At 36.6% G+C, this 15,244-nt stretch overlaps 1 protein-coding gene across 2 annotated transcripts in view; it reads left to right on the forward strand.

Moving 5' to 3' along the window:
• The first annotated feature begins 561 nt into the window (after window positions 1-561).
• The window catches only part of PTPRF (protein tyrosine phosphatase receptor type F), a 547,145-nt gene continuing 532,462 nt past the window's right edge, over window positions 562-15,244 (forward strand). The window contains exon 1 of one of the 2 annotated variants that reach the window (XM_039323287.1): window positions 562-843. The gene's annotated coding sequence lies outside the window, so the exon portion shown is untranslated. The remainder of the gene's footprint in view (window positions 844-15,244) is intronic. The other variant, XM_039323286.1, reaches the window with a different exon arrangement.

Genomic DNA, 15,244 nt, shown 5'->3' on the forward strand with positions numbered 1-15,244 from the left:
GTGGCGATTCTATGAAAGACATCGGGAAAGGGTGAAGCAGAGTTTTGAGGGAGGGAACCGAGAAACGGGGAGGAGCAGGAGAGAAAAAAGTGTATCCCGGGGTGTCTGTGCCTCAGTTCAATTCACAGACGCCTGGATCCCGATGGTATTCTAAGTCGGTTTACTGGGAAATCTTTGCCACTCATTTAAACAGGTCTTAGTCCCAAGTAGCGCGTGTTTAGCACTGCGGCGCCTGGGGAACTTCCTCGGGCCCGTCCCCGAGAGGTGAACGCTCGGTGGTTACCTGGGGAATTGTCTCGCTCCAGAGCCAGGGAGGGGGAGGGGCAGGTAAGAGCCGCACACGGGCACACAAGTACTCCTTAGACAGGAGCGGGAGCGGAGAAAGCCTGGATGCGTAACGGGAGGGAGGAGGAGTGGCACGAACGAAGAGGGCTTTCTGGGGTGCGCGAGGCACGCAGAATGTGACGCCGAGGGGGAAGAGAGCACGAAGAGCAAGCGGAGCGGGAGGAGCGGCGCGCGAGAGTAGGAGGGGTTGATAGGCGGGTGCAAGGTAAAGCTCGGCGGGCAGGCGGGCTAGTTGGTGTTGGGCGCGCGCAGCGCGGGCCTAGTTGAGGTGGCTGAGCTGCGCTGGCAACTCCCCGGTCAGTCGGTCGGTCGCGCGCGGGATGCGTGTTCCCGCGCGCGCACGAAGAGAAGAGTAGAGTGTGCGAACCGATTGGAGGGCTCCGCGGACGGCCGGTGTCTACGTGCAGAGAGACGGTGCGGAGCTCGACGCCCGCGACTCCTTAGCGGGTCGGAGCAGAGCAAAGCAGCATGCGGGTGGCGGCGCTCTGGGCGCGCGTGGTGAGTAATGTCTCGCCTCCTTCCCGCTTGCTCGCTCGGTGCCTGTTGAGCATAGTAGGAAAGGCTGGCTTTCCCCGTGGCTTTAAAAGCTCCTCTTGCCACGTTCAACTTGTCCCATCGCGTCGTAGGCTTTTCCACTGGATAGTTATTCTGACCATTCCGCCGCTTTCCGCAGAATGCACCCCCCCCACCCCCATGTCCTCCGGGGAATCTTACCAGCGGTTCAGCGGCGGGAACTCGCCCTCGCTCGGGTGGGGGTCTCTTGCATCTAATTACATGCGGAATGTGGAGTTCTGGGTGGGGGGGTGGAATGTTCCGCGCGACCCGCCCTCCTCTCACCTGCTGCCGGCATTCCGGTCGATTCTTTCTTTTTATTCCGGAATCCAATTGTGGGCCGTTTCCCGTCTTCCTCCTTTCCACCTGCACCACCTCTGGGCTGCTTTTTATGCGCTGCGCCGTATTGTGTTGGCGTGACTATTTGGGAACTGTTGCACGAGAGGGTATTTGCACTTCTCTCTTTTCCGTGGTTTGTACTTGGGGTGTATGTTTTATGATACAGTAGGCACAACCCGCCGCCTCCTGTTTTGTAACCTGACGGTTGCGGATATTTCTTAAAAACTCAATTTAAAGGTCGAGGAAATTCTTCCCGATTGCGCGTCCACGGAGTTTAAAATAAAGAAGGATTCTCCTGAAACCTGAAGGAATCAAAGGCGATGCATCAAGTGTCCGAATGTTGCCTGGAAATACGGTTTCCTTATTAACGAAAATGGCCTGGTGATCTTTCCCCTCTACACGAGATAACATACGAATTGTCAACGAAGTATGTAAGAAAATCATTCTCCTTGTATATCCATTCCCCTCCACCCCCACCCCATGGCGGTTTGAAGAGATCTGCTGACTTCACCTGCGTGCTTAAGACTCTCACGGCCAGGAATGCTGCCTTGCCTGCTTCTCCACCCTGAGACAAACGTTCAGAAACAAAATCTTTGTATTTCTCCCAGGTTTGGAATACAGTCTGGAAAAGAGAAATAGTGATACCACTGCAACAATAACCCACAAACCAAATGCTTTCCCAATGCCTGTTTTTTTTTCAATCTGCAACCCAGAAGCTGAGTTTAATATTACGCATTTATTTATGCATATATGCTTTATTTATTTATGCGTGTATGCGCATTCAAAAGGATTGAGAGAAACAATGAGTTTGGGGGGGTTTTCGGCAGACAGATTTGTGATTTTGCACTTCCAGACAGCTTTAGAGTAGTGCCTTCTTGCTTTGGAGTTTGCACTTTGTGCTTTAAGTAAAATGGGTGATTACTAAACTAACTAATAAATGTTTCTGTTCTGATATTTAGCTGTTAGCCTGGTGCATAAAGATCATGGAGAACTTTGGGTGCTCTTAGCAATTGCATATTTTGTGTATGGAATGCTGGCTTCTTAAAATACCTTTTTAGATAAAAATAGTTTTCTGTTATTTTAATAGCATTTAAATAGCTTTTGTAGTGAATGTTAAATACAAACTGAAGTTTTTCTACATGCCAAAGTGTTGTGAACAAAACGGCTTTTACATTTCTTGGAATTTTAATATAGAATTAAACAGTGAAAGGTTTCTTCTTGGAATTAGGTGATAGAGCATTCTGCTACCTTAAATTCCATTTTGTCATTTGTCCTGGGAGAGGGTTATGTTTGCATGCAAGATTTAAACTTTTGCCCCCTGTTGGACTGGCAGAAGTACTTTAGATGAGTAGGAAAGAACCCTTTTAAAATGCAAATGGTGTAGGCACTTTGTCAACCAGTTCCCACTCAACTTGTTGGTTTCTTTTTAACTGAAGAATGACTAATAAATTGTATGAAATCCCAAGATGACTTCTGAATATCAGGAATGAGCGTACTATAGTAATATTTTCTGTGTTCCATTGGTTAATTTTAATTTTTTTCCAATACTGGCTTTACATAGGTATATAAAACCTGGACTACAGAATCACTGTCATGATTTTTACTTTACTATTATGCAAGGCAGTATAACTATACTATTATTTGAATTTATTTAACACAGAGATGCATTCTTACTTTTTACCATTTCCATAAAATAATTTATTACCTTGAAAATGCAGTCTGATTTTTAAATTCCTAAAGCATTTGCGCATGCAACTTTAATACTGCAATTTCTAGTGGTTTATATCTACCACTAGTGTACTGAAACACTGACAGTGCATCTTAATTTTGTCTATTGTTTATCAAACTACCTATTTGTAAATTGAATCAGTTTGTAAGATCTATGTTGTTTCTGTTGGAGTACAGATATTCACTATTATAGCTAAATCAAAATCAGGTCAGATGGATGGGCACACAAAGAATTAAGGAATAGGTTGCCTCTCAGCTCACATTCAGTCTAGGACTATGTGACCATAACCATCAGTCTAGGACTATGTGACCATAATCAGATTTGTAGGGCTTTTCACTACTGTTCTCACCTTTCCCTCAGTGTTGTTAATTCAAATTATGGGCCTTTTTTGATGTAGGTGCTAATAACCAGAAATTATTCCTAATTTGCACTTGTTCAATATGAAATGATTAGGGTTGAGAAATTAGCTGCTTTAGTATTTGCAGGATTTTGAATACTGTATGGCTAACTCATTTTTATAGATAATACATTGAAGAGATGGTTAATCGATGCTTATTCTATTTTTCCATTGCTCTACTATTTTGCCACTGCCCTCTTATCAGACAGACTTTCAGAAGACAAAAGAACATGATATTATAGTTTCCATATGTCGGGCTGTGTCTGCCTCCCTATATCTGGAAGAGAAATTAAGATTTTGCTTCTCCAACATAGCCCTCAGTTAGCATGATTCAATTAATAATGGTTTTGCCCAGAAGGGTGTCTATAACATTTAAAAAGTTGCCTGATTTCTTGGATGCAATTTTTGCTTATTTCAGGTGAAATTATGAGTGCCTAATACACATCTGAGTTAAGGTCATCATGGTAAAAAATGAACAATGTCTTATTCAACAGGAATGTTTCCCACTGAAGTCATATTCAAAGGGTTAAGAAGCTATGAACATAGCTTAAGTTACTTTTTATGTGGAGTTTCTACAGGGATTGATAACCTTTTTGTTATGTCAATATCACTATATATATGCCATCTCTACAAAGGACTGGCTTACTGGATTGCCAGTATTGTTGAGTACTTCCCCTACCACTAGAATCTTGGAGTGGTGACTTCGTTACAAAAATCATATGAAAATCTACATATAACTCTCAATTCTTATATCACAATGGCCAGTTTATTTTGCTGTCAATGTACTTTAATCTTTGGTTTATTACTTTGCCAAGTTGTCATCATATACCTAATACTTATGTTCAAAAATGCAGTTAACAAACTCATTGTAAAGAAATGTGTCCATCACTACAGCTATCTTTTTACTCAAAGTAAGTTGTAAAATAGTATAGGTACATTTAAATTAATTCTTGCTTGTTTTTAATCCATAATTTTTGAGGAGAATAAGATTTGTTACTTATTTCCAGTTCCAAATTTGCATGAAAATTCAAGACAGTTTAATCAGTAAAATGAATATAAACCTTATATATAACATTGGGCCTGAAATTAATTATAGAACTAATACTTATCCTAAATCTTTGTAATCAGGACACCGTGCCCTTCAAGATAACCTCTAATTTGATATAACAATGAAGAAAATGTAATGTGATGTACCGCACCATAACCCAATATAAAAACTGTTTTGGGCTTGTCATGCAGGCCTGATAATCTGCATTCCTGTCACACTCAGGATTGTCTCTTGGACATATGGGCTTGGATGTGAGTTGCCTGTTGCTTAGAGATGCAAAGGCCTATTTATTTCTACCTATTCTAAGTTAGATGAAATAATTATGCTAAATTCCCTATGGTGTAATACACCATTGGGGTGGTATTCTGTGTATATAAAAATCTTTGAGCTGGACAAGCTGCAACCCCTTTCTATTAAAAACTATGTCAGTGTGTTTGATTTGGATTATGTTAAATTAATTGTGTGATGCACTACTTTTGGTCTTTAAATTTAATGTTTATATGGGCTTGTCATGTACTTTCTACTTAATATATCCAGTTACTGTTTATCATGAAGGGTAGAGTTTTCCACTTTTTCCACTTTTCCACTAGTAATACTGTACAACATTTTTTATTCAAAGGGGAAATGGTGCTAAGAATAGCATGAATGTTCCATGTAGCATTTACTAGTAACTTCTTAAAGCAGTTGCATCTTTTCCTGGGATCAATGGCTGTCTCCAGCAGCTGCTGAAGAATAATCTAAAGAAAATAAAAAGTTGTGTTTGGTTTAAAATATATAATGTGGTTTAGTTCTATAATTTTAACTCTCAGTGATATATTAGTAAGAATCTATATCATTTTTTGGGGTTTACACCGTGTTTTGAATTTTCACACAAGGTAGCCTGTGTTATGCCAGAGGTAGCAGTGCTATACTTGGATAGAATAATTTGATTCCCAGCAATATATTGGGCAATGCTGGACACATAAGCGTATGAATTTTATGATGCAAAGCTAATTGTGATAGAACTTTTCAGATCTGTAATTTTAATTACAGAATAAACTTGCATTACATTTACTTGTGCAAAAGCAGTTATATGGATAATTGTTGATGTTTATCTCAAAGGGCAGAATGTCCTAATTACACAAATATAATATGTGTTAGGCCATTGCTTAATTTCAGGTCTAATATTATATAAGCTTTATATTTATTTTATTGACTGAATTACATTTTGGTTTTTCATATGAATAAAGAAAATAAGTTTTAGGGTATTTGGAAAGCCAATTCTTTTCCTGGTAACCTCTTTCAAAGCAAAAAGTTAAAACAACAATATTGTCAAAAAATATCCATGCAGTGTTAATCCCATCTCATCCAGGCTCCTCTCATGGATCTAGGTGTATATGATGGGTGTGATCCTAAGGGATTTTGAGATGCAAGTGTCCATTTACGTTTTTATTTGGACCTACTTTATTTAATGATTTTTATAATACAGCTTGGTTAAAAATAATACTTTCTACTTTTCTGCTGTTTATGTGTTGTTTAATTATGATTTCACTGTGACTTTTGGCAGAAACAATAAAAGAAATAAAAGCAAATTATTTTCCAAATATTTTGGTAAAGAAATAACGTTTGTAGATTGATGCCCTTGATTCTTACTGAGAGGAGACTTGGCTTATTTTCATCCTTATGTGCTTGTTGTGCCTTTTTATAATGAGAGTTGTTGAATTTGACCTCCAAAGATGAAAAATGGTAACAGAAGAAAAACTGGAACTTTAAGCCATTAATATTGTTTGTTTTATTTTATATATAAAATATTTAATTGTAACCATAGATTTTAGCAAAATTCATATAACAGCAGTCCATATCAATTCAATACATCCCCTCTAATAATAATATGGTTTGTTTGGTTTGACTTTTTGTAGCTCAGCCATTTATTGCATGAATCACTGTTAGACAAATCATGGTTTAGAGCAAATAAACCATTATATTCTCTATGCGTAATTCTAGTTCATTAGCATAATTGCTTATATAAAAAGATTAAACTTTTGGCCTTTACAAATCCACATACAATATAGCTTTAAACTATTAATGGCTTAAAGACCAAGTTTTCCATTGTTTTGGAATATATATACCTAAATCTAGCAGAGATGGAGGATACTAAAGCAATATTGTTTTAAAAAAAATCCTACAGTTCTTAGGACACTATTATGGTTATTTGTGGGTAATCTACAGTTAGAATCACAGCCTAAGCTAATGGAAACTTAATAATTTAAGTCCTAACCAAGAACTTAAGAATTACAGGTAGCTTTCGAATTACAACAGTTCATTCAGTAACTGTTTAAAGTGGCACTGAAAAAATAACCAGTATGACTGTTTATCACACTTACAATTATTCCCATGGTCATGTGATCAAAATTGGGACATTTGGCAAATGTCAATGATCAGAATTTCTAAGTGTTGTTCATGCCATAATCTTTTAATTTCAATTTTCAGATCTTGAAACTGTGATCTTCTTTAATTCTTTGTTTTCTATTCTGCTATCACCTGGTATTGCCACATCAATTATTCACACTTTCTTCTTTTCTGTTACAGTTACATTTAGTGTGTTATGAACCAAGACTTTATCCATCTGTATTTGGAAATCCAGCAATTATTTTTACTCACAGATTTAATAGAGCTTCTATAAGGAATATATTGTTGATCAAAACCTTACTTGGGTCTTAAATATCATATTTAAATGTTCTCTGTTCTGCATTAATATGTGGCTTTAGCCTTTTAGTGAGGTTAACAAATGCAGTGGTTCCTCATAGAAATTGATTCCTTTATTGCCCTTGAAAGGTATAAAAGGTAGAAATTACTTTGAAAATAGTTCCAGTGTGGTGAGATTAATGTAACTGTAGTTTTATAGTTTGTGACTGAATTTTTTATATAGTTTGCATAATTATGAAAAAACTATTTGTGTACTAACATTTCATGTAGTTAATTGGATTGTAAACTTATAGACACATCAAGACTGTTGGACTGCTAAATATCACTGTGCAGCGCTGTTTTGTGCTTGTCAAAACATTATAAGAGTAATATAAGTTCCTCCATTCCAGTTTTATAGTGGTTTCTAAAGTGCTTTTTAGAACAGGCTGAGTTAAAACTATTTGATTCCCATTATGCACCTAAAGTAGTAATAAAAAACTTAAATCTAAGATAGGGCAAAATGCTGCTGTATAATACTAATTCAACAGAAAAATAAGTATTTCTTGAAAAGTGCAGAATGAGACAATTACATTGAAGAACAAAATAGTTTGACAATTTAACTTGAAATCATATGTATTTAAAATTGCACATTGCATAATTTATGCACAAGTTCTTAGAAGCCTCTGTATTTGTGCAAGGATTCCTAAGCCTAAATTGTGAATCAAAAATTTACTGGCATGGTTCTGCTATCATCTTGAGATTCTTTTTTTCTTTTTCTTTTACATGGCATGGGAGATTTTTAAAAAGATATTCAGAAGACAAAAAGTTAATGCAGGCTGTAATATCTTTTAAAATTGTTCCAAGGATATTACAACATTTGCAAGAGTGTTAAAGGAATCAAGCTATTATATTGTATTATTTGACATGCTAATTTGGGCTTTTTTTGTAATCAAAATAAAGAAAATTGGTTTTTTGTGGGGATGGGGGTGGGGTGACTCTTCTTACATAATAGTAAGATTTAATATCTCCATTGTTTATACGTTTGCAATATGTATAGATAGTACTCATAAGATCAGAAAATTATGTCATAAGTTGAAATTATATCTGCTCCTGAAAATGATTTTAAACCATTTTTACAATATGCCCAATATTGAGTACATTTCTTGATTCTTCCTAACCTGTAAAAAAATTAGCAAATTAATTTAGGTCCTATATTAGTGAAATTACAGAATTCATATCCAACTTACACAGTTATGTTGCTCTCCAAAAGCAGTTGCAGCGTCCCCTGAAAATGGTTATTATGAGCTGACATTTATGTTGGACATGAATAAGGAAGAGGACTAATATCATTTAGTATCTTGGATTGAATAACTTTGCTGCAGAACATAGTTTATGAGCAGAATAAACTAGGATATGATTTCTCTCTTCCCTTTACAATTTTGAGGTGTTTTAGCATCTGCTTCAAAGGTATGAAGGCTTTATGAATTAGATCAATATTTCTTAAACTTTTATCTGTCAACAGTGCTTCCCATTTTTAAAAATTGGGAATCCCAAAATAGCTTTTGTTTTATGGATTATATTTACCAATATTTAGCATGTTAAAAATTAAAATTTACTAAGTCACTGTCTCTACATTTTCTCAAGATTTTTTTATGGGCTCTTTGTCGACATAGGCTGGCAACTAATTTTGATTCTTGTGGATCTCTGAGAGGATCTTGGAGCACCACCACCCTCAGAGGGAAAAAGGGAAATAATTGTAGTTTACAGAAAGCATGATTGTATAACTACATTTGAAACCATTGTTTTAAATATCTGAATTATATTATATTTTACATGTGAAACCAGCAGCAAAATGTTGCAATATTTAATATGCATTTTCAGCTTTCCAACCAAAGAGAGAAGCAACCTGGAATTAAGGAGAAACTTCCTGCCAGTGAGAACAATTAACCAGTGGAATAGCTTGCTCCCAGAAATCATGGGTGCTCCATCATTGGAGATTTTAAAAAAGAGGCTAGATGGTATAGGTTCTCCTGCTTGAGCAGGGGATTGGACTAGAAGGCCTCCAAGGTCCCTTCCAGCACTATCCTATTCTAAAGTACTCCTAGCAACTTCTAGGATAGGGATATCAAACTGTCGGCCCATGGGCTGGATGTGTCATAGCAAAACTGCGCCCACTCCATTGCCTGCAATTGGAAAAAAAAGCCACAATATGTCGCAACACATCATGTGACGTTGCAAGTTTGATACCCCTGTTCTAGGATAATACTGGTTCTTCCCAGCCCAAATTCCAGTCAGCATTTTGGGGACACTGAAGGCAGTCAGTCCTGGTAGGGTTGTTGTAAAAATCTTCCACAGTTGGTTACTCCCCCCCCCCCAAATGTTAAAATTGTGAAGTTCCCTCAAGATTGTTACTATTAATGATGATTTCAGAAACTTCAGTAACTAGCTATTTGTGGATTATGAAGCCTGGTTAAGAAGCTACTTTCTAGACTGCAACATTCAAGAGAACAATTAGATGGCAGCAAAAGGGATGCAGAAAATGCCATATCTTTGCTTCTATGTTGTAGTGGTTGTTTGGATTTTTGCAGACAGTATGTATGTATGTATGTATGTATGTATGTATGTATGTATGTATGTAGAAGATTTATATGGCCGCCCTTCTGAGTGGCTTACAAAGAATAAAAACTCAATATAAAAGAATAAAACAAATTTGCACTTTCCTGGCAGCAATACACAATCAAATGATGGGCTCCATCCCACTCTGGGTTCCCCAGGCCCGTCAGCAAAACCAGGTCTTCGGGGCCTTATGAAAGAGTATCAAAGCAGGGACCAGGGTAAACTCTGTACGGATGATATTGCAAAGGAAAGGAGCTACCATGGACTAGGCCCTTTTGGGTCCCACCAGATGTACCTCGCTTTAGTGAGTTGGGTGGATGTAACTGGTAAGAGATCAGATAATTGTCCCAATTATCAGATAATTCAGTCCCAAACCATGAAGGGCTTTAAAGGTGAGAGCCAGCATCTTGAAAAAATGATATTTGTGACTAATTGGTCTCATGGCGCACTATTTCTTAGTGTTATTTCTCACAAACTTTGCCAGTCTGATATCTCTATATATGTTACAACTTCTGGCCACATTGGCTCAGAATTCTGGAATCCTTGTTTCAACAAATCTGTAGGGAAACTGATTAAGGAACATTTGAAAGTATTGATGGTATAATATATGTAATGGCTTTGTCTTTCGTATCAGTTTAATACCAGAAGTGATTGGAGCTTTACCTAGAAGACAATCCTTATAGAATGGTAATATTGAATCTAATGGAATAGTGATTTGTTTTATTGAAATTGCTTATGGGGCTTTGTACATTATAGGATTATTATTTTTTGAATCCTGTTTAGTATAGCACTTTTAGATGTATGCATGATGAAATAACAATGGTGAAATTCAACCCCACAGAGGTTATTTTTCTCATAATTGCAATTGCTCAGTGGGAAATTGAGCCTGCATCAATGCAACTAAAGCCATTACTTTTATTTTCCTGCATGAGCTAGATTATTTTCCATCACCACTATCCTATGTTCTGTAGTAAAGTGAAAAAAGGGCCAGTCCTCAAAGGCTGCATGTGGGGCTTACCAGAGTGTGGCAATACTTAGTATAGACCCTGTTTATTTAATAATTTATTTTTTGTTGATGTTGATGAACAAAGAAAGTTTGCATGTCTTTGGTCTTTCCCCTTAAAGTAATATTATTTAGAAGTCTCTCCTTCAGTTGCAGCTTGGATAAGTTATAATGTTTTTCTGGTGCTGCTGCTGATTATGTATGGTAGCATCTTGTAGTGGCTATATTGCCATTTCATTAAAATATTCTCCTCTTTTGGTTTTCCTTTGGCCTTAAGAGAAGGAAGACAGGAACAATAATAGGATTTCTATAGACATCACTATTCATAAGTCTGAAAAGGGTCCAAGAACAAGTGGAACATATATTCCCATAAACAAACAGATGCAATACTAAGACAAATTTAAAGGTAGTACAGTTAAAGAAAAAAGTAGTTAGGGTAGTCAGGGGGAAAGATTAACCTCATTCTAAACTAGAGATCATGGAGAAAATCTATATGGTCACTAGAGGATGAAAACATCTTGGTATCACATTACACTGGCCAGCAAAGATTTTACTTCCTGAACAATCGGGTGTATCTTACAGATATTTGGCTGTTAATCGTGAAAATAACCTGTAATTTAACCTATCACGTATTATAGAAATCTGCTGTTTTTACACAATAACAATGTATACTCTTCAGTACCTGTTAGCTATTCTGCACAAATGAAAAAAATAAATAAAATTATGGAACTTTATTGAAGCACAGTCCAGTACACTAAATACAACTGGAATATCTATGGTGATATAAAAGTAGTGGTTCTACTACTTGGAATGCAGCTTGGATATGCTAAATACTGTTGCTCTGTACTGTATGTCAATGGGACAGTTGTGTAAAACAGTCACATTACATTAAAGAGAAATGGCCACTGTGAAAGAATTTGATTCCAGAATAAAAAACCTGACATATGATCCACTTATTGACTTGATAAAGATATTTTTGCCTCCACTTTACATAAAACTCAGACTGATGAACGATTTTGTGAAAGTGATAAACAAGAAAAGCCAAGATTTTTGTTATATGATGTTTTGAAGAATAAATGATGCCATGATTTAAAAAGACACTTTTGTTGCTGCACAGGTCAGATATGTCATCAATGACAAGCAATTCGAAGATTCGTTAGTGGAGAAAATTGTGTAGGAAGCATTCAAGAATGTCACTGAGAATTTTCTTGGCAACTATAGAGCACCAAATTACATTCAGCTGGTTGACAAACTTCTTACATCATACAAGACTAAGTGCAACATGTCACTGAAGATTCATTTTATGCAGTGACATTTGGAATTCTTTCTTGAAAATCTAGGTGCACCTCATGGCAAATATAGTGAAGGTTTCACTAGGATATTGCCATGATGGAAAAAGTTCATCAGGGCAACTGGAATCCATTAAATATTATACAATTAAATACGTTGTGGTCATTAAATGTTAATTTCATATTTCTCAAGATTCCAATGTGACACAGTCAGTTCTGAGATTATACTTGTGTACAGTTAGAATTGGTCTATGATAATCACCAAAAATTGTGTAAGAAGCAAAACTTGAAAAAAATGTTTGTCTAGTGTAATTAGTTGTCCAGTAATCAGTCAAATTACAGAGAAGGATGAGGAATTTTATATAGTTTAATTGATAAAATCAAGTTCTCTCTTGCCTTTCTTTCATGTCTCAAACTTATTTAGGAGGAAGGATCTGAGAAATTTTCATACTATAGCTGGTTAATTGACAATAATAAGAGCATGTGAGCATTGCATTCAGATAAAAAGGCCTAAATGTTAAGAAATGTTCACATTGTTCCTTCACTGTTGTGTTCTCCATCTACAGTAAACAGCCCAAGATCATCTTGGTACCCTCTATTTATGCATTTGAACCTTGGGGTAGGTTGGGGTCTTAGTTCTTAGTTTTTTCATGTTCACTTAACAACTGCTGAAAAAAAATTCCTAAAATTGGGTATGGCCACATAGTGTCCTGCTTAACTACTGCCACATAACTAATTCAGGCCTCAATTATGGTCATAGTTGAAAAGTAACTGTTACGGATTTCCAGTTAACTATTAATGTAGATATTGTCTTTTCTCTAAAGAAGTTAATTTAGCCATCCCTGAATGTTCCATCACCTTTGCCAACCATTTCTTCATTGTGGGTGGTCATTTTTGAGCACACAATAATCTCGCTGCAGTTATAGAAAAATAAAGTTCCATGACTTTCCTAGTCATCTCTTCATTAATCCCAAAGAAGAAGCTTCTGGTTTCAATCGTACTTAAGTCTTTAAAATCTTCTGAAATTATGTATTTGTATTCAAATACTTTAGATTTTTTATAAGTCCACCAAACATGTTAAAATGTCTCCTCATGTTGTTCACATTTCCACTAAAAATTTGAACTAGCTTTATACATTCTAAATCAGGGGTCCCCACCCCTGGTCCTTTGACCGGTACCAGGCCGCGGCATGCCAGCAACCAGTCCACACAAATAAGCAAAGCCCCATCTGTGGGATGCAGGCAACATACATAACCACACACCCTCTGGTCCGCAGAAAAACCTCTCTCCACGGAACTGGTCCCAGGTGCCAAAAGGTTTGACCTCTGTTCTAGACAACTTCTCTGCTGACAAATAAAACATTAGATCATTTTACAAAAAAAATCTAAGGTTATAACATAATGTAAATATTAGCCCTTTCAACCACATATTTTCACATTGATCCATATGTATATTGTAACCAATGTTTTTAAGCCCATTTTATCATACATTATTTTACATGTTTTTCTATTTCAACAAAATTTTATATATTTTAGCAATAACACATTCCATCATTAATATGTAGTTCTGTTTCAAACTCAGTCTTACATTGTTCAAAACCATAAAATCTTTTATTCAGTTTAAATGTCTATGGAGATTCTCAGCCATCCAGGTAATAGACGCTTTTTTCACGAGGCAACTGTTCTCTCTGTCCAAAATGTGAACTATGCTGTCTTCAAAAGAGTGGCCTTGTCTTTTAAATGCAGATGCACTGCTGAATCTGGTTCTGATGGGTTTGCTCTCCTATGTTGTGTTATACCCTTTTGAAGTTGTTGTTTTGTTTCTCCAATGTACATGGCTCACTGCATGGCTCACTGCATTGTACTGCATATACCACGTTGCTTAGTTTGTGTCTGGGTGTTTTAACCTTGGGATGGACAAGCTTTTGTCCTAGTGTATTTTTGGTTTTGAAGTGTGCACGTATGTTGTGTTGGCTGAAGATCCTCTTGAATTTTCCGATATTCCTGCAATGTATGGAATGACTGTTGCTTCGTTTATTGTTTTCTTCGTTTATTACAAAGGAGTTCCTGCTACAAACCAAAAACATTTCTTCCCTGCTTCATGATGAGACATGTTTCTTGATCCTGTGCTTTTGGAAAGGAGTAACGAGTAGAATTAATCTCTTATGAGTAGGCAAATACTTTTTGCCTACTGAAAAAAACTTTTGTTAAAAAAACTAACCTAAAGTAGATTAATAAGGAGCAATGACTAAATAAAAAAGATTTTAGAGAAAACCCTGGTCAAAGCTTCACAGCCTGTTGACTCATTGACCACTGGTATAATAGTTTTCCTGTTCCATATTACAAACTGGGAAGCCTTCTCACAGGATACAGACAAAGAACATAAGCATATTTCTTAAAAAAGGCAGAAGTATTTTCTGTGAGACAAGAAGTGTAGTGTTACAGATCAATAGACTGAGAAAAAGCTGCTTTTGATAGCTGTAGGCCATCTGTTCCCTTTCCAATGATTTTCATTCCATTGGACCAAATGATCCCTGATGCTGTCTCCCCCTCGCCCCCATGCTGTCCCCCCCCCGATAATCTAATTCTTTGTTGTCTTTTTGTTGTTGTTTATGTTGGCAGAATTTTAACAGTACTTGAAAAGCAGATAAGCCTCTTCAAAAGAATTATCTTGGGGACAAATAATAGGAATAATGATATTTGATTAGTGTTATGGCCTATCTATTTAAAGTCTTTTGGTGGGTGTTAACAGAGATACAGATTTTAAATCATTATCCCTCAAAAGTAAAAAAAAAAAGAATAATAACCCAATTATTGTTTAGTCTTATGTCTCCACTGGGTACATAAAATTAAATTTGATAATGCAGTAACCTCACCTAATCTCAGAAACTATTCAATGATTGTTTTACATATACCTTGCAATCTTGATTTGATGTTTAGATAGTGAACTTAACCATTTCATATCAGAGCACTATGTAGGGTTATTTAAGTATCACCCAAGCCTAGTAGATTGTTTATTTTCAGTTAAAAAGCTACCATAGTAGCTCACAATATAACTTTGAAAATTGCCATTAAATTAAAACCAGCCAAGAATTCTATGAAACTCTGAAACACAATAATCACATAAGAGAAGGTACTAGTTTCAAAAGACTGGAAAAAAAGAAAATAACTTGGCATTGAAGGAATGTCTCCCTCCCTCCCAGAGAAAGGACACCGGTGCAAAGTGCTGCTGGTGATCCCTGAGAATTATCTCCAAGGCATGG

Source organism: Crotalus tigris, unplaced genomic scaffold (assembly GCF_016545835.1).
Source record: "Crotalus tigris isolate CLP2741 ecotype Arizona unplaced genomic scaffold, ASM1654583v1 scf7180000024167.7108832, whole genome shotgun sequence".
Lineage (NCBI taxonomy): Eukaryota > Metazoa > Chordata > Lepidosauria > Squamata > Viperidae > Crotalus > Crotalus tigris.